Source organism: Bos mutus, chromosome 22 (assembly GCF_027580195.1).
Source record: "Bos mutus isolate GX-2022 chromosome 22, NWIPB_WYAK_1.1, whole genome shotgun sequence".
Lineage (NCBI taxonomy): Eukaryota > Metazoa > Chordata > Mammalia > Artiodactyla > Bovidae > Bos > Bos mutus.
Window position 1 is genome coordinate 54,664,857 of NC_091638.1, and position 20,407 is coordinate 54,685,263.

The following is a 20,407-nucleotide window of genomic DNA, read 5'->3' on the forward strand; positions in this document are numbered from 1 at the left end:
TTGGGGCAGGAGCGATGATGCCAGTCCACACTGTCCACATCGTGGGGGCAGAGGAGGGGGAAGCACAATCCCCGGGCACCCGCTTGGTGCCAGCTTGTGCTGGGCACTGTGTGTGAGGCGCTGGGGGCACAGAGATGCGGCACCACAGTGGGTGGGTGGCAGGGTGAGCGGCTGCCAAGCCCCTGTCACCTGCACTAGCCTCTGTGCCCCTCAGAGACTGCCCAGCCACCAGGAGGGCCACAGCACCCTAAGGGACACAGCAAAGCCACGGTACAAACAAAACGACTCCAAAGAAAAGAAGCAAACTCCCTCCAAACTTGTATCTACCAGTATGTGAATATATAAGCAAGGGAGGGAGATAGCAAATTGCCAGATTTCCTCAAACCTAAGTCAAATTGTAAGGTGCACCCCAATCTTATGTACCACTAAGGGAGGGTGCTTCCCAGGTGGCTAAGCGATAAAGAATCCGCCTGCCAGTGCAGGAGATGCAGGTTTGATCCCTGGGGCAGGGAGATCCCCTGGAGGAAGACATGGCAACCCACTCCAATATCCTTGCCTGGAGAATCCCACGGACAGAGAAGCCTGGAGGGCTACAGTCCATAGGGTCCCAAAGAGTTAGATAGACTGAACAACTGAGCACACACACACAAGTCAAATTGTAAGCTGTACCACAATCTTATGTACCAGTAAAGAGGGCTTCCCAGGTGGCTCAGCAGTAAAGAATCCCCCTGCCAATGCAGGAGAGGCAGGTTCAACACCTGGATCAGGAAGATCCCTCTGGAGAAGGAAATGTCAACTCACTACAGTGTTCTTGCCTGGGAAATCCCATGGACAGAAGAGCCTGGTGGGCTACAGTCCAAGGGGTCACAAAGACTTGGATGGGACTTAGTGACTAAGCAGCAACAAAGAAAGGAAAAGAACTTCCAGCATAAAACTATACCATGATTCAGTTTTTTTTTTTTTTAGGTTACGGTGTATACCTGAAACCAGCGCAATATGGTAAATCAACTATACTTGAAAGACAACAACAAAACTACAATGTGTTATCAACTCTCTATGTACAACATGTATCCCTTTCTCAGGGCCGTGAAACTATGCATCCTAAAAGCTACAAAACAGGGTTCGGACCGAGGTTACATCTGGTGACTGTGGGATGTGTAGATACAGACCATTCTGTATCTTTCTGTCTGTTTCAGTAAGCAAACCATTATTTTTGTAATGCAAATGACTGAAGTTTAAGAAAAGGAAATCGGTTTTCGGAGCAGTTGCTGCCTGGTTTCTTTTCCGGGCACCTCATGGGTTGGGGACACATTAATTAGCAGCTGTGGGTTCCCTGCTGGGGGGAGAAGGTTGGAAGGGGGCAGGTGAGCGTCAGGCACGCACTTTCCAGAGCTTGTCCTAGGCGGGTCTAATCAGCAGAAATTTCCCTTTATTAAGGCCTGGGCCCCAAACCCATCATTAAAAGCTCTTCAAGTCTGATCGTACACAGTGGAGCCACCAACAATGCGACAAAGCCTAATTTCTCAGAGCAGGGGGCAGCCGGGGGCTCTTCCTCCCGCACCGTCCTCTGCTGTGTCTGCCTCGCATCATCACTGCTACCTGGCGTCAGACCATTCCAAGGCCTGGCGGTCTGCGTACTGCCCTCTCTCCAGCAAAACGCAAACAGAAGGAGGCTACACGTTGCGCTTGTCTCGTTTGGGGCTGCACCTCTCGCTCACTCTCTCTCTCTGCCCCCGCCCTGTTCGATCGACTAAAGGCAGGCAGGGTGAGCATGAGGTTCCCAGGCAACCCCCACGATCACGTCTCCCCGTCTGCTATATCGAGGGTCAAGAGTGATACTAAGTAAGGACACTGTTTTCGCCTTCGAAACAGCCGATCAAAACAGGAGCCCTCCCCCACTGAATGGGACGGATGCACCTCCCGTCTGCCGTGGGTGGGGGAGCCAGACGACAAACAGGAGAATAAACACTGAAAAGACTACGAATTGTGACAAATGCTATTAAAAGACAAGGGCCGTGACCGGGAACACTCCCTTTAATAGATCAGGGAGGATCTCAGTGGGGTGCCTATGAGATGGAGCCTATAATAGAAAGAGAAGGGTTTTGGGCAGTCTAGATCGGGGAAACAAGTGCAAAGGCCCTGAGGCGGGAAAGAGGCCGAAGAGCTTGAGGACTGGAAAGACGACCGGTGAGCTAGAGGAGGCGAGTGAGGGGCGAGGGGTGTGACGAGGGGCCCACAAGCCGTGGGACGAGTCTGGGTTTGATCTTGTGCAGCATGGCGGAGGACTGCAGAGACTGAAGCAGAAAGCACCACAGTCTGGTCGGCATCATTAAAAGCATCCATCTGGCCACTTAGGGAGAACAGATGATTTGGGGTGGTGGGGGGGAGCAAGAGAGGATACGGGGGACCAGTGAGGCAGGTCATCCTTTCACTTGTTCCACACGTGTTTATTCAACAACATTCTGACGAAATCTCAGACAAACACACAGATGGAAACAAACAAGACTCATTAGCTGGGGCCTGACTCCAGAGGTGCAGGAGCTTACAGGAGGAGCGTACAACAAACGGAGAGGCAGGAAGTCTTCCTGCATTTCAGGAGGCCCTGAAGGATGGCTGAAGGGTGTTCAGGGATGGACACCGTCCGGGCAAAGGCTCAGAGGTGGGGAAAGGTTGGTGTGAACAGGAGCTGTACTCCTATCTGTACTGAATGACTCGTGTACTTAGTGGATGAAATAACTAACTGAGGAGAGAGGAATGGGAAGAAGGTGAAGCTGGAGGGAGGTGCTGGAAGGGTAGATGGGGATAAATCATGGTAGCGCTGAACAGGGGCCAAGGAGTCTGAGCTCCGTCTGCTTGGCAACAGGGAGCACTGAGCCCTTGCCCACAGAGTGGCTGGCCAGATGGACGTTCTGAGCAGGGCCCCCTGGTGGCCATGCACGGCCAGGGAGGAGGCTGGAGGCAAGACTGAGGGAGAGACGGCAAAGCCTGGCTCCCCCGTCCCATTCTGATGATATGATTAATAATAATAAATAGCTGACACTTTATAGAGCTTCCTAAGAGGCAGGCACTGTTCTAAGCTCTTTATACCCATTAACTCATTGAACCAGCAGGACTCCAGAAAAGTTGGCGCTACACTGTACTCCGGTGTGCAGGGAAGGCGACTGAGGCAGAGAGGTTACGTCACTTGCTCAAGATCACACAGCAAGGAAGCACTCGGGCTGGGAAGCAAGCCCATGTGCTCAGACTCCAGGGCCCACTCTTAACCACTGCCCTTGGCTGTCTTCTCCACCTAGGATCCCACAACTCTACATTCAGGTAGAGAAAACCCTCACACGATGCCCCTGACTGCCTGCTGAGGCCTCAAGAATATGCCAACGAGCCCCTCAAAGCACAAGAACTGACCAGCTCCTGCTCATGGCTCTACTGCTGATCTGCCAGACCAGAGTGAGTCCCTGGACATCTCTGAGGGACACCTGTGTCTGGTCTGCAAAGCGAGGACGAGAATGCCTTCTTCACAGGATGGACAGGAGAACCGCGTGTTTCGAGCCAGGGTGATACCCACATTAGTGAGGAGGCAGCCGGCAGATGCACAGGGCCTGCGAGTCACGCCTACCCTCTCCACGATGGCTGTGGTCACTTCCCCGTTTCAGAGGCGAAAACTACGAGGCTCAGAAAGCAACAGCCCACCCAGGGGACGCAGCCCCTCAGTGGCAAAGCTGGGGTCTGAAGTGCCCAGGAGGCACTTAAGGAAAGTAGTCACCGCTCTGGCCCAAGGGTGGCCCCATTGTGGCTCCGACCCTACCAGGGTCACCGGGCATCCTAGAGGGTGAGAATGAAGAGCAGGCCGCGCTTGACTCCTGGGGCCCAGGCCTGGCATTGCCGAGGTGTCAGCGCACAGGGTCTCCTGAATGTCCTCTGCACCAGTGGGCAGCTGTGTTGAGTGCACAGGCTGTGTGTAAGTGACCCTGTTCTTGGCTTGATGTCTGGCCCGAGGCCTCACCCTTTCCCCTGGAGGATTGGGGTGGTATTATGACCTTTGGGGGTGGTGGCCAGTACCATGGACAGAGTCCTGGTGTTCTGGCTGTCACTGGGCAACCTTGGGCGACTCTGCCCTGGGCCCCGGTCCTCCGAGTCCAATGCACACAGTAGGATGATGGGGGCGGGGAGGGGGCTGGCTTCCTCCCAGGGGTGCCCTTCTCAGCTGGGAGAGCTGGCTGGAACTGCCACACTCCCCCCAGCCCGGGTGTCCCTCTGTAAAGGGGTCCAGTCACGGCCACAAGGGGTGAAGGGACACATGTGGACGGCACTGCGCACAGAAGCCCTTGGTTAATGACGCTGTTACCGGTAATCTGGTTACCATGGGGGCTGTGGTGAGGCTCGAGGAGGTCCCCAGGGGAAAGCTCTCGGGTCACTGGTCAGCACCAGCCTCCATTCACCTTTACTTGCCGTGGTCCCACTGTCTAGCTCTGACCCTGGAGCTCAGAGATTCCTGGAGAAGCTTCTGAAGGTCCCAGGGTGAGGGAAGCTGTTCCCTCTGCCTGCAGATGTCTGGGCAGACCCTGGCCTCCTAGAGGGCAAAGAAACACCCACAACCAGCCTGGACCTCAACCCCCAGTCACCCTATATTCTATTCCCACTGACTGAGTGTGGGTGGCTACAGCCACGGCTCCTCCCAACACTGGCCCCATTTCATAGATGAGGAAACTGAGGCCCACTGAGGCGCAAGGACCATGGTCGGCGAGGCCACACCTTGGGCACAGCAGTTACTCATGGTCCAGCCAACAGCTGGGCGTCTGCTCTCACCTACCGCCTTCTACCTGGGGCTGCACCTGGCCTGACACATGCTAAGTCCTCAGCCAATATTGGTTTTATCGATTTCTATTCTCTTCCCTTTTCAAGATCCTCCCTCTGAGCTTGGAAACTTGAAATTGGCTGGGGGTGGGAATGGGGAGAAGGGCCTGGTTTTAATCTGAAGTGAGTCATGTAAGTTGATAAATTTAGAAGTGGCCTTAAGAGTTCTTAATCTCCTGCCTTCAGATAGTTGCTAGGAAGAGGCTGGTTCTCAGCGACCTCCACATCGCAAATATACAGGACTGCAGGGCCGCAGTTGGTGCCCCCCGCCCCCTACCAGCAGACCCTGCTCCCCAGTGCTGGGCTGTTAGACCTTCGGCCTGCCTCCTCCTCTGGAATCATCCTGGGGTGAACAGGAGCGACTGCTGTCTCAGGCTTGCTCCCAGGAAGCCCAACCTCAGATCCCCAAGGATGTGCACACAGAGCCACAGGCTCCTTCTCTTCCAGCCCTGGCCCTTCCCTGTAACCTTGACTATCAGCAATGTCTGGGAAATTTTGAATCTTAGACATTTAAAGTCCCAGGGGGCCCATCTGGCTCCTAAGTCCTCATTTCAAAGATGGGAGATTGGTGCCCAGGGAGGGACCGTGACGAGTCCAAGGTTACTTGGAGTGTCTGTCAAGGGCCAGCTGCACCCCAGTCTCTGCTCGCCCTCTCCCGTCCCAATCCATTCTGTGACCCTGGCACAGCTCGGCATCTGGACCAGCTGGCCAGCGGGGCTTTAGCTCCCTCCAGGAGGGAGCTTTGCTGTGTCAACTCTGCAGCAGTCCCCAAGAAGGCGCTTAGAGGCCAGCAGGGCTGGCAGGTAGACCCGCAGGGTGACTGGGGTGGCAGGCTCTGTAGGCCTTGGGCTTGGCTCAGCTCAGCCCCATCCCCTGCACCGTGGGGAACAGGCAGAGGCATAAAGGAAGAAGAAACCACTTCTGATGGGAACCCCAACCTGGAAGACACTGCATCTGGCTGCCGTTTCTTCTTGAAACCCACCCTCCCCCGGGCAGGAACCTCGTTCTCCATGAGAATCACAGAGTTCCAGACTGACACGGGCCAGGAGGAGACATCAGACTGGTGCCTGGAGCTGGGGTCAGGTTCCTGCTCTGGGGAGGGCCAGCTGTGTGACCTTGGGCAAGCTGACGTAAAACCTGGACCTCAGCCGTTTCATCTGTAAAATGGGTGCCGTCTGTCTTGCTAGTATTTTATTGAGCCCTGTGTCCATTTTCACTACCATTTATGGAACTAGAAGAGACTCATTAGAAGCTCATTGAATAATAATTGCTTACACTTCAGTCAAGCACTTCCTCCAGGCACTTTAATTCTATTTAATTCTCACAGCAATCGAATGAATTGGATACTTCTGTTACATCCATTTTAAGATGGTGGGACCAAGGCACAGAGAAGCTATGAAGCTGGCACAAAGTCACACAGCAAGGAAGCGGTGGAGCAGGAGTTGAAATCCTAGAGTCTGGGCTTTAAACTCCTCCCTGTACTACCATCTTCGTTGTTTGCTCTGAACTGGCAATTTTTAGGCACCTACTGCATACGGGTACTCTGCTGGGCACGTGGTACACACAGGAGCTTGTTAACTTCTCACGACAGCTCTGGGAGGCCGGGATCATTTCAGAAGAGGAAATGAGGGCTCCCGCGAGATGCACAGAAACACCCAAGATTCCACTGCGACTGAGCTGGGCATGCAGGTGGGAGATGGCTCTGTTCTCCCCGCCTGGTGGCCCTGTCCAAGTCCCTGATAGGTTATTATCTTATTCACCGTCTTTCAGTGAAGCTAAGATGCATCTGCTGGAAGAAGCATCGCTACTTTATGTACGCGTCAGAAAGAGAGAGGCATGGCTGGGTCTACTGCGTGCCCTGATTCAGAGATGTCAAAACGTGCACCACGCCATCCCCATGAGACTCAGCTTTCACCACCATGCCCTACAAGGGAGGCGCTGCCCCCATTGACAGCTGAGGGCACTGAGGCCCAGAGGGGAAGGGCACACAGCTGGTCGGCACTTGGTCCTGAACCACCGTCCACATCACCGCTCAGCCAGGCCATGTGGGACCTCCCCCTGCCCCCCTCTCCCCCTGGCGCCTCAGGTCGAGGACCAGACTCGGGCAGCTGGAGCCCAGAGCCCCTTGTTTCCCCAACAGCCTCCCCAGGATCCTCCTGCCCTGCCCGGCCTGGACAGGAAGTGGTGGCAGCTCAGCTCCCGAGCTACCCTGGAGCCGGCACTCAGTCTAGGGAGGCCAGGCTGCAGCGATGCCTCTGGGCCAAACTGCCCACAGCTCCTGCAGTGCAGCCCCTGGGCAGCCAGGCGTGGGCGGGTGAAGCGGCCTGGGCCGGCATGGAGAAGTCCAGACCTTTGTAGACAACTTCCCTTGCAGTGGCAGGAGAAGCCTGGAGAGACCCGCTTCCTTCCCCAGGAGCTACAAGGCTCCTGGACCCCAAACACGGCCATCCACTCATGGCTTCCCCCGACAAGCTCTTCCAACCCCAGGCTTCACTACAGCACAGTATCTCTGGGTCTTTGAAAATCAAATCCACTCCAGCCCCGGGACCAGGATTTGCCCCTTCTGCAGATATCTTTAAGGAAGTCCTCTGGGGGCCCTCCCCCAAAAGCAGGACAGAAATGCAACGTCTTTCAAACACCTGATGCGGTGGGGGCTTCACTTGTGACAGTTTTCTGTCCATCCCATCGTGCACAGATATGTTTGTGAGATACGGTTCTTCAAGCTCAGAGAGGCAAAGCTCAAGGTCACACAGCAGCAAACGCTGGCACTGGGATTTCAATTCAAGTCTACCTGATGGCACGAGAGGCGATTACTTTAACACTGACCTCTGGGCAGGCCCTGAGCTGAGCGCTTCCTTTGCATTACTTCACCAAATTCTCCCACAAGCAACAGTATAATAATAACACCAACACTTTTCTTACTCCCCATCATACAGATGAAGAAACATCCTCTGGGCCCTCAACTGCAACACAGCACAAGGCGCTTGATTTGAAACCCATTTGCCTCTCACAACTGAGAAGGTGGCTACTGATGTTACCCCCACTTAATGGAGGAGTAAACTGAGGTTAAGTCACTGGTTCAACCACACACGGCTATTTCACGGTGGAGCCACTTGTTAGCATATGGCTTGGATTAAGCAATTACCCTCCCACACATTAAGTTAAAAAAATATTTGTAAAATGCTTGAGGATACATTTTAACTATTAGAAATGACTATTAGGATTAGCATTTTAGAACTTGGCTATGATCCCACAGACTGAGTGGCTGCTGTCCCATTCTCCAGAAGAGAACACTGAGGTTCACAGAAGGGACTGTGGGATCTCAACCTTCTGCCCTGCACTGGTCTTCAGGGGCCAGCAGGGCTCACTCACGCCCCGCCAGCTACCCTGCCCACTCTTAGCTCTTCTCTCCCCAAGGCCCTGCAGGCTCTGGGTGAACACAGGGCTGGCTGGAGGTCTTGCCCTGTGGGTTCCTGGCTACGTGGAGCCTCCGTTCAGCAGCTGTACCAAGGGAGGAAGGAGAAAGTGCACTAGAGACCTAGGTACATTCTCAGCTCTGCCCCTCTTTTGCTGGGTGACTTGGGCACTTCTGAACTCCCCAGGCCTCAGTCTCTTTGTCTGTAAAATGGGTAACAGTGAGGAAATGCAGCAATGTGCGTTGGATTCACTGGCAGTAAAGGGGCTTTCTAGTAGCTCAGACGGTAAAGCATCTGCTTGCACTGCAGACCTGGGTTCAATTCCTGGGTTGGGAAGATTCCCCCAGAGAAGGAAATGGCAACCCACTGCAGTATTCTTGCCTGAAGAATCTCATGGACAGAGGAGCCTGGCGGGCTACAGTCCAGAGGGTCGTAAAGAGTTGGACACAACTGAGCAACTAACACATACATGGCAGTAAATGCTCAACAAATACAGTCATCCCAAGACCCCCGGCAAACATAGAAACTCGGGATGCTCAAGTCCCTTCCAGGAGGCCCTCTGTATTTGGGGGCCACACACCTGCAGGTACAGTGGCTGGCTCCATTCGTGACTGCAATGGGTTGCATCGTGTCTACCCAAATTCAAGCCTACTTGGCACCTCAGAAGGTGCCCTTATTTCGAAAGGGGGTCTTTGTAAATCTCAGTCATCCTTGATTTAGGGTGGGCCCTGTATTCAGTGACTATAAAGAGGAGGTGAAAGGGGAGAGGACACAGGGTGAGATGAATACAGATTTGAGAGGGAGTGACGCGGCTGTAAGCCAAGAAACGCCTTGTATCGCCTCTCTCGGGGCCTCTAGGGCGAACTGGCCCTACCAACACCTTGATTTCAGACTTGCAGCCTCCAGAACTGTGAGAAAATAACTTTCATTGTTTTAAGCCATTAAACAGTTTGTGGTCGTTTGCAACGATGGCCACAGCAAACACACACAGCAGTTGTAACTGCTGCGGTTGATCACGCCTCCGATTCGCCCTGGCTCAGCCTCTTCACCCCGAGGGCCGGCTGGCAGGAGAATCTGCTCCCACTGAGGACATGAGGCGGGCGGGATCACGGCCCCCGCCTTCCAGGGGGAGCATGGGACCAGGGTGCCATCACAACTTGCCCAAAGTCACTGATCCATGCCAGAGGTGGGCCTGGAAACCCGGTCACTCAATCCTCAGACCAAGGTCATCTCCCCTACACCCGGGGCCTCTGCAGCCTCAGGGACCCCAGTCCTGGTGTCCCTTCCCCTGACCACATCTGGCCCGGCCACCTCGCCCTGCACGGAACCCTGCAGAGGCTTCCTGAATTGTGCAGGATGCTTCCGAGGGCTGGAGGGCAGGGTGAAGCCCTCAACATGTCACCCGGCAATCACATTACTTCTTCTTTTTTAACTGCTGTCACCCTGCAGTCCTATGAAGTGGGCAGACTAGGAAACACAGTCCCACTTTACAGATCCAAAACCGAGGCTCCAAGAGGCGGCAGGGCTGACACAAGGGCACGCAAAAGCCGCGGAGGTAGGTTCTAAGCTCACACCTTCCGGTTCTCAGTCTCCAGTTTCCACTCACTAAGCCATGAACACAAGCCACATCCTGAGCCCAGCACCCTCTCACTCGCGCTTTACTGCAGCCCGGGACGTGGGTACCATTGTCATCCACTCCACAGATGGGTGAACTGGGCAATGGTGGTCACCTGGAATGCCAGGACACACCGCCTCCATCCACTTTCAGCTCTCAAAAAGTGACACAGTGAAGTCACTCAGTCGTGTCCGACTCTTTGCGACCCCATGGACTGTAGCCTACCAGGCTTCTCCATGGGGTTTTCCAGACAAGGATAACTGGAGTGGGTTGCCATTTCCTTCTCCAGGGGATCTTCCCCACCCAGAGGATCGAACCCAGGTCTACCTGCATTGCAGGCAGGTGCTTTACCCTCTGAGCCACCAGGGAAGCCTCTCAATGAGGGGTAAAGCCAGACACCCAGTTGTCTCCACCCAGGAGAACATTCTCCCTAAATATCTTGTTTCAGGCTCCTACAGAGAGAGAGAGGGATGAACTAGCGCAGGTTCAATATTCAGACTTTGGAGAGAGCAGGTTGGGCTGGTGGGGCGTGGGGGTCGAGATTCCAGGCATGAGGCCCGCCTGGCCTCCCAGTCTGCACTGTGTGCTCCAGGCAGGGCTGGGGGAGGCGCCTGTCCACCCCTACATCGTGTGTGTGCATGTGGCACCCAGATCCCGCACCCCAGACAGCTCTACCGCAGCCCTTTGGGAACTAAGGAGGCTGAGAGGAGCTGCATTCTGTAGCCCAGGCTCCTCCACAGCCCCAGCCTTGGCCGTGCACCTACTATGTGCCAGCTGCTTCTCAATATCAATCTGAATAAACCGTGCGTGCTCAGTTGTGCCCAACTCTTTGCCACACCATGGACTGCAGGCCAGCAGGCTCCTCTGTCCATGGGATTCTCCGGGCAGGAATACTGGAGTGGGTTGCCATTTCCTCCTCCAGGGGATCTTTCTGACCCAGGGATTGAACCCGTGTGTCCTGCACTGGCAGGCAGGTTCTCTACCTCTGAGCCACCCAGGAAGCCCTGAGTTAAGCAGCCCTGCTTTAAAACTATCTCCGTTCTAGAGAAGGGCAGAGTGGAGTTACAGATAGGAGCCTTGTCACCACTGTCAGGACACGGCTGGGGTGAGGCATCCCCAGGGCTCAGGGCTAAGGCCCAGGGAGTCTCCTTGGAGCCCTCCTCCCAGCCACATGGGACCTGAAGCTTGCCTGGCTCCCAGAGAGGCCTGATTTAACTGTGCACGTGGAAGTCAGGGGCTGGGGGTCGGACGGAGGACTGGAGGGCTGGACAGCCAAGGTTCAGTCTCCTTCTGCTGCCAACTTGCCAGGCACCCTCAGTTTCCCAGGAGGCGGTGGTGGCTGGGGAGCCGCCTAATGGCAGGCACCCCCAGCTCCAAGAGTCCGTGAGCTCCAAAAGCTCATTCTTACGCCCCTCGGCTCCTCCCTCCCCGGGGTCTCAGAGCCGTAGGGATGAGAACGCAGGGACTCTGATGAAGAGGCAGTCCCCAGGACCTCCTGACATACTGGGTGACCCAAAGATCTGCCCCCACAGGTGATTCTTTAGGTTCCCATCCTTGTCTCCGCCCCTGACCTTGGCCGATCACAGCAGCAAGGTGCTCTGCTGCCCCGGCTCCTGGCCTTGACTCCAGGCATGGCTCTGTACACAGCTCTCTGCGGGAGTCCAGGGCCCCGCCAGCTGCGGGCCAGGCAGGGCAGGGACAGGTCTGCCCTGGCCACACGTGAAGACACTGAGATGCTGAGACAGAGAGACTTGCCCAAGGTCACACAGCTTCCTGGGGAAAGAGCCTGGGCCTGGCATGAGCAGCCTTTTACCTTAGACTCAAATATCTGGGGGAAACCAGTGGCCCAAACAGGCCTCTGCTGCAGGGTGCCTGGGACCAGAGGGGGGTTGGCAAGACTCCGCACTCTCCACTGAGCACAGTATGACCTTGGACAAGTCCCTTCCCCTGGCTGGGTGTAGGTGTCAATTCCGTGGGGTCACGGGGTGGCAGAGGTATCCGGCTGCCCAGGACAGGGCCACACCTGCCTGGGGAGGGTTCCGCCTTCAGCCACAGGAGACCCTCTGGACCTTTTCTTGGAGCCTCACCCCCAGATCCTAAGATCTTGGCTGGCTGGTGCTCAAGAGGCTGGCAGCCCAAATTGGAGCTGGCCTTTCACAGGACGGGAGAGGAGGAGGGGGTCTCAGGGGTCAGGCAGGGATCCTGGCGGCCTAGCCTACCCCCCATCTCTGCCACGTTCCAGCTGTGTGACCTTGGGTAAGTGCCTTCACTTCTCTGTGCAGCTTCTTCATCTGGGATTTGAGGATAAGAAGGCTATGGGAGGCCTCACTGAAGTGCCAACCACGGAGTCATTAGCTCCGTGAAGGCTAGCAGGCTTATTATCATCTGTCCCGGTGTCCTTGACCCGCACCTGTCCTGGGCGGAGAGAGAGAGGGTGGGGGGAGGGGTGGGGTGGTCAGTGGGAAAACAGAGGGAGGGGACCAGCCACGGGCAGCTTTTCTGACTTTCGGATTGAAGAAGACTTTGGAGGCTGCCAGAGGCATCCCACGCCCCAGCTCTCAAAGACCCCACACCAGCGTGCCGGTTTTCAGGTGCCCAGAGAAGGGGGTGGCGGGGCTAGTCTGGGCTCCTGGTGGTCTGGGTCATGGGCAGAGGCCACCCTCGCCTCCTCCTCTGTTTCCTTTCCAATTCCAGGCACTTCTGCAGAGCACCAAGAAGCCAAGATGGCCTTGCTGAGCACAGGCACGGCTTCCTGGGAATGTGGGCTGGCCCTCCCCTCAGGCCTGCATGGGGCCAGGTGTCCCTCTGCCCCACAGGCAGCCCCCTGGGGCGCACCCAGGAGGTTCCTGCACTCCCACGAAAGATGCCTGCCTATCGAGGGGCCAGTGTGTGCTACGTCTCTGCCTGGGCCATCTTAGCACCCGGGCAACACACATTCGCCCGTGGGTACACTCCAGCAGGCCCCGCACCTGCCAGTGCATGGATGGGCATGCGGATGGCACGCAGGACGCCACACGTGCGTGCCTGTCACTTTCACAAGCCACAGTCACGGCTGCTACGGGGCCTGGCGGCGTGGGCCGATTCACCCATGGGCAGCCTATGACATTTCTGGGTTGGCGCTGCTCACACGCGTGTGAGGGCATGCTGCCCTCACAGGTGTGAGTGTGTGTGTGTGCACTTGCAGGCACGTGCATGCTGCAGTCGTGTAGATGCTGTATTCTGCAGGTGAGCAGGTGGTATTCAGGGCTGTGAACTGTGTTCACATGTGCTGGGGTGTATCTGGGGGCACCGGCACGCCATATGTGTGTGTATAATTTGAACACATATGATGCACTACTCTGTGTACTATATTTGTATATGTGCATCTGTGCAGATCTGTGGATGTATGTGTGCCCTGATGAGAACGGGACTAGGGGGGAGTATGAAGGTGGCTGAATAATATGGGCCACCCGCCTCTTTCCTGGACACCACCCCCCTCACCAGCAGGGTTCCCCCAGAGACACAGCCCCCTCCCTGCCTCTGCTCTTCCAGCGAAGTTAACAGGCGGAGGGCCCCGGGGCCTGAGCTCCAAGCCCCCTCCTCGTGCACACGTCAAAGGAGAATTTCTCCGGATGGCGCCCGCCGCTCCTGGAGATGCCCCAAACGTCAGCTCTGCCTCCTCCCAGCGACCTGGAGAGCAAGGCAGGCAAGGAGAGGAGCCCGCTCCGTGCCGCGCAAGGGGGCTTCAGCGTTGCGCCTAGACCCTCTGCTGGTGGAGCCTGCCTGCTCACTTACCCTTCTGAAGGTCGAGCCAGGTTGGGCCGACCCCTCCCCACACGACCTGGGTGAGCAGAGGACAGCCGTGGCGTGGACCGGCCACTGGGCTGGAACGGGTGGCTGCCACGCTGCCACGGCAGCTCATCCTAGGGGCATGCAGAGGCCCCCTGCTGGATTTCCCAACCTTGACCCTGCCTGGGGGCAGGGAGGAGGCCCCCTGCCCGATGCCTAGGGCTCAGCCAGGGGCCACCGAGGCTGGCTGGGGCTTTGGAGCAAAAGTGCCAGCTCCACCACCCAGCATGACTGCTGCAAAACGGCTGGCCATGCCACTCCTGCTCCTCACCAGGCGTCTCAGGAACCCGGGGACTTGCCCCTGCCACCACACGCCCGGCTGGCCTGACCCGGGGCGGGGTGGGGGGGCTCCCCAGTACTCCGCAGCAGCCCACCCCACCGAGGGGACCCTCCACGGGGGCCTCCCTCTGCCTCTTTCCCGGGACTCTGGCCGCGGCGGGCAGGGGGCAGCCTCCGGTCCCCTGCGTCTCCCTGGGACGAAGCTCAGAAGGAAAAGAACCTTGCCCCCACTGCCTGCCGGCCGGCCCTTGCGTAACGTCCATTAGATGCATCCGCTGCCCAGAGGCAGCCAGAATCTGCCTGAGACCCCGGGCATCCGCCTGTCCGAGGCCCCCCTGCCCATGTCCCTGGCGCCCCAGCCCTCCCCCCACAGCACATGGACCCTCACACTAGTGTCTCCCTCAGCGGGCCGGCTCCTAGTGCAGCCTGAGCTGCTGTCAGATAAACAAGCCCGGCTCTTACCCACCCCCCCTCCCCCCACCAACGCTGCCACCGCCACCACCATCAGCACTGGAAAAAAAAAAAAAAGAAACGAAATGAAACAAAATAAAATGGATGAGGGAGGAAGGGGAGAGCGAAATGGGGCGCTTTTTATTTTTTATTTCTCATGCTGGGGGATGCCGGTACTTACTTGGCTACGAAAATCGCCACAAATCCGGCACGGTTTCCAGGCGGGCAGCCCCGGAATCGCTGTGCGGCAGCTGGTCCCGCGGCTGAGCCCAGCCGGCGTGCCCGGGTCCCTCTGCAGACTGTACCATCCTGCCCGAGCAGGTGGGGGGGCGGGGGGAGGTGGGAAGGCGCCGGCGCCGGCTTCTAGGAGAGCATCTAGCCGGCAAAATGCAAGATCTCGGGGGAGGTGGAGGCCGCCCCTGTCGCTGCACAGCCGCCCAGGCTGGGGGAGGGGGCACCGGAGGACGAGGGAGGGGCGCGGGGAGGGCGCGTTCTGATGGGGGGCTGGGGGAGGCGGGGGGCGGGGGCGGCGGTGCGCGGACCGAACCACCACCGCCACCGCCACGGTGTTGTCTGCGGTTTTAATTCTCCCCGTGGGGTCATGAGGAACCGAAGCTGGCAGAGTCCAGGAATATGCCCGCTCCCCCAAGCAGGAGGGGATGTCAAGGGCATGGTGGGGGTAGGCTCGGGGCTGCGCTGGAGGGGAGGGGGTCCTTCGGGTGAGCGGTGGACGTGCGGGGCGGGGCGGCGGGGGGGGTGGGGGCACTGATAGAGAGGGGAGGATTTTGCCCATACCGCCCTACTTTCCCTTACTTTCCGAGGGACCCATTCAGCTAGGCAGGGGCTCTGGTACCCCCTCTTTTTGAGCAGGACACCCCCAGACCTGGGGGGGCAAAGGTCACATGGGGAGCGGGTGGACTCAAGACAGACTAAACACAACTGTGGTTGTAGGACCAATGGAACCAAGCCGGCAGTGAGCTCCCTGCTGCCATGGGAACACAGCCCCAGGACCCCCACAGCCCCTGGACCCACCGCAGCCCCACTGCGGGCTGGGAGCACCCCCACCTGCCTAGGGGCTGCAGGTCTGCAGAGGACTCTCTCCAGGGGCCATTTCTCCACTCACAAGTGCCCCCTGGCAAAGGGCTGCATATTCCTTGCACCTCTCCAGAATTTTCAGGGTGATGAGCTGGGGGGTTGATGGTGTCCAGAGGACCCCAGAGACCCCCAACAAGGAGTCTGCAAGAATGGGATTCCCCCAGCCAGTTGCCGGCTTCTTCCCACCTCTTCTCTGCAGACCTGCTGCCCATTTACCTCCTGATGGGTGAGGAGGCCAGCCCTGGGAGCAAGGGTAGGAGGTCACAGTGCATGCAGGGGCCTCTCTTAGATTCCGGAGCCTCCCCCTCCACCGGCCTCCTCCCTCCTCCTGCTTGGCAGGAGGCACTGAAGGCGGAAGGACCTTTAGGACAATGTCTCGGGGCACCTGTCCGCGCGGAAGGGGTGCTATAGGGGCAGGGTGAGGGCTGGGGGTGCCCTGGGAGGCCGCTCCAGACTTCAGCTGCCTCCTTCCCCTGCCCCCTCTCCCAGCCCACTTCTGAGCTGCCCGCTGGAGCGTCCCGAACTGCCGCTCCATCCCTGGGCTGGCACAGAATATCAATTTGTCTCGTTAAGCTGAAAGTCTGCACTGCACCAAAATCAGAACCCGGCCCGGGCAGAGGGGCCACGAGAGGCAGAGAACGGGGAGCACCAGCAGCCACACAGATACCCCCTTGCCCTTCATCACAACCAGCCCCGCCGGGGTCCCCTTCTGCCACTGGGCCAGGCCAAGTGAGATGCAGGAGGCTGGTGAGAAGCTGAGGGTGCTACGCGCGTGGGGTGGCCTGGGCTCCCCTGGGGCCAGCAGAGGGGGCACTGGGCTGCGTTCCAAAGGAACAGCCCTGGACGCCGCTCAGGGAGGCTGGGACGTCCTGCCTCAGCCCCTTCTCAGGGGGTGCCGACAGGGGTACTCCCCTGGTCCCCCTCCACTCAGACTCCTAGACATACTCTACTTCAGGAGGGGCCATACCAGGAGTACCCCCTTCTCCAGGGCCTGGGGCGGGGGGAAGCCTTTGCCCCCCAACATGGGGCCAAGTAAAAGTGTTGGAGGTGCTGGGGTGAGGGTGAGCACAGAACGGCAGAGGGGAGAGGCCCACTTCAGCTCCTGTCCGGTGGGAACAACGGTGTCTGGGCCAGGAATCCCACCTTTATGACTGTGAGATGACTGGGGGCACACACGGCTCTTTCCCTGTGATTACAAAGCAAACAGCCCTGCAAGGGGCCGCTTATAAGCCACCATCCAGAAAGAATAATCCCCCCCGTGTCCAGTGCGTTTTAGTTCTCAGAGGCCACCTGCAAAACAATAAATCGCTTACTTCTCACAAGTATGCTGGAGAGAGCACCCATATTACAGATGGGGAACCTCGGTGGGCCCAAGGCATTGCAGTGGCCAGGGCAAGGTCCCTCAGTTGGGAAGGGGGCAGACGGAACCCGTGCTTCAAGCCTGAGGACTACAAGCCCAGGGCTCCCTACACATGAAGGCAGACACAGGCCACCTGAGGGCCCACACTCATCCGCTTGGCTGTCCTAACAGGGACAGCCTGTTCCCTGACCCCTGTGAGGGCTGGGCTGAGCCTTCAGTAAGGGATACCAAACTCTTGGGAGCTCATGGGTTTTGGTTCTCAGGATCTAAGCCTAGCACGGCATCTGGCTAAGCTCCCATCTCTTTGGCATTTCAGGCCTGTGTACTTCAGCCTCTGCATCCATGCCCCAAGTACACGATACTCCCTAACTTTTGAGGCAGTCCAAGTGTTAAATGGCAGAGTTTGGAAGCTTTCCTTATGTTAGGCCCACAGACTCCTACTCATCCTTCAAAGTCCAGCTCAAATGCCCCTGCCTTACCCCTCCCCTGGAATCAATTCTGATTCCAGCAACAGAATTGGTCCATAACTCTGGCCCAGCTCTGACCACATTTCACATCTGTCTCCCTTCCAGGCTTGTGACCACATCAACTCTGTCTCCAAGTTCCAGCTCCCAGCACACGGTAGGTGCCACAATAAAGGCTTGAGTGAATCTGCTGTTGTGTGGTTTTACGTTATCAAATACCGCAACGTGAAAGATGCTTATCCAGCTCTCCTGTTTTATAGCTGAGCAAACTGAAGCCTCAAGAAAAAAGGTGTCTGGGGCTCACCAAGGTCATTCCTAAGCGTGAAATCTGGCCACAGACATTCATCCCTGGCCCCCTTTGCCTCCCCCTCTGACAGCAGACACACCTGGGGCATCTGGCCTGTCCTTCCAGGATATGTTGGGGGTAGGAGGTACTGGACAGGCAGAGGCGTTGTGAAATCAGACAAACAATGGAACTAGTGTTGCAACTCTGGGAAGGTTGGAAATGACAGGTCAGGGTCACCTACAGGGAAGTGGGAGAGAGAGGCAGGGGCCAGCCAGGAGGAGTGCCCATAGCTTCTGCCTCCAGTATGATCTCGCTTGTGGGGAACACGGCTTGAGGTCAGGGTTGGGGGAAGATCTGAGAAACAGGGTAGGGTTCAGGGGAGAGCGGTTCCAGTGGGATTTCAACTGGTGTTTAGGTGGCCAGTTTTCTCCCCGGGGGCAGATCCCAGGGCCGAAAAGACAGGGGAAGTGGAGAGGGTCCGTCCACCCAGGGATGAGGGTGGGAGCCTGGCCCAGGCATTTTTCACAGGGGAGGCTGACAAGGTAGGTCCAGACAGGTCTAGGGAGGCAGAGTGGGATGCAGTCTGAGGCCCGCTGTGTCCCTTCTGGAAGGTAACAGGCTCTCTGTGGCTTTCTGAAGTCTGGCCCGGGGTCCTGGGGCAGCTGCCATCACAAGGAGCTGCTGGCTGGGCCCTTTGGGGGATGAGAAGCTATTTCCAAAGGCCCCTGCCATCCCTGCCTTGTCTTACTAATCACTCATGGAGAGTTTGGGCTTCTTCCCATTTTACAGGAGAAAACTGAGGCCTGGAGATTTCGAATGACTTGCTTAGGAGTTACAGGGCCAGGGAGGGCCAGAACTCAGATTCGAACCCAGATCTGTGCCACTCGAGATTTGAGCCCATCCATCTGTCCTTGCCTCAAGCCACCCAGCTCTGAGGCCCATGACTCAGACTCTCCGAGGCCCCTGGTCTTTAAGGGGCCACAGAATGTTAGGAGGCCTCGTGGCCCAGCGTGGCCTAACTCTTCCCTCGACCACGTTGGGGTCCTCCATCCACTCCCACCAAGGTCCAAAAGTCCCTTGAGACAACCTGGTCTTGGGCTGAGGCTTTGTGGTCAGACAAAGCAGAGTTCAGATCCTGGCTCCTTCATTTACCAGCTGTGTGACTCTGGGCAAGTGACTCAATCTCCCTGGGTCCCCATTTTCTCATCTGCACAACGGGGACAGTAATACCTATCTGGCAGGTCTGCACGCTAGAGTGAATGGCAGCTGTTGTTCATAGAAAAAACACAGGGGTCAGCTTCTTTTCCCAACCAGGAAAAGAAGTGGGGGAGTGGGCCTCATGTAGCCCTTCGTCCCACTGGCGAATGATGGTCCTCAGATGCCACCGGCGGGGCCTGGGCAGGGCCAGCCTCCAGGACTCTGAAAGCCCAGTCAGCCCTGCTGAGTTGCAAACCCGGGTCCCTGCTTCCCGGCCTCCCCCGGGTCTTGCTCCCTCAGTAAGGAGGGTGCAGGCCTGGCCCCTGGCTACTCCAGCTGCCATTCATACTGACGTCCTACTGGGTGTCTCCCCTGTTGTGAGATTTGCCAAATCCTGAGTGCTAACCCAATTTCAGTCGTGTCCAGCTCTTTGTGACTCTATGCACCATAGCCTGCCAGGGATTCTCCAGGCAAGAAAACTGGAGTGGATTGCCATGCCCTCCTCTGGGGGATCTGCCTGACCCAGGGATCGAACCCACGCCTCTTAATGTCTTCTGCTTTGGCAAGCGGGTTCTTTGCCACTACTGCCACCTAGGAAGCCCTTTCTGGGAGGTAGATCCTATTTTTATCCCCCCACCCCCATTTTACAGATGAGGAAACTGAGGTTCAGAAAGGTGAAACGATGTCCCAGGTCATAGAGTGAGTAGGGGAACTTGGGCCTGAAACAGGGCTGCGTGAGGCCCCATGCTGAGCCCAGGGTCTGTGGGAGGTGAGCGTAAACCCGACCCAGGAAGTCATGCGGGACCTGAATTTCCCACACATCTGAACACCTCAGAGGACCTACCCTGACCCTCCAGCAGAGTGGAGCAGGTATGCAGCCATGGCTGACTGCACCCCCCAACCATGAGGCCAGGAATAGGGGCTAATTAGGGAGTGGGGACTTTCCCATCTGATAGAACAGAGCCTGGTGAGTCAAAAGCTACTCTGGGAAGACTCCCTGGGGGAGGCAGCCTTTTCCGGGCTTGGGAAACCACGGTCTCATTCCTGTTCATCCTTCAGGTTAATGTGACCGTGTTAATGCACAAATATTTATATACTGCCCACTCCCATCTGCTCATCCTGCCTCCTCACCTTGGTCTCCCCCTGCTATCCTCCTCTGGCTTACCCACCCCCTGCACTCTAAGGCCCTCCCTCAATTACTCTAAACCCCTCTTTGGCTTCCCTGTGCCTTCAGCATAAAACCTAAATTCCTGATCACGGCTTATGAGGCCTGGATGACTGTCCCAGACCCCTCCTCTTATCTTCTGTATATCAAGCCCTTCTTGCTTCTGAAACACACCCCTGCATTTCCATGCCTCTGTGTCTCCGCGTGCACTGTCTGATCTGCCAGGAGAACTTCTACTCATCCTTCAAACTCAGCTCCAGCAATTCCTCTTCCAGGAAGCCTTCCCTGATTTCTTCTCCATCATCTCTGCCTCCCCCACTTCCCCACCAATAGAGTCATTGTAATTAATTTTTTTATGTATATCTGTCTTGTTCATCACGGAGCAGGGGGGCCGGGTTCCT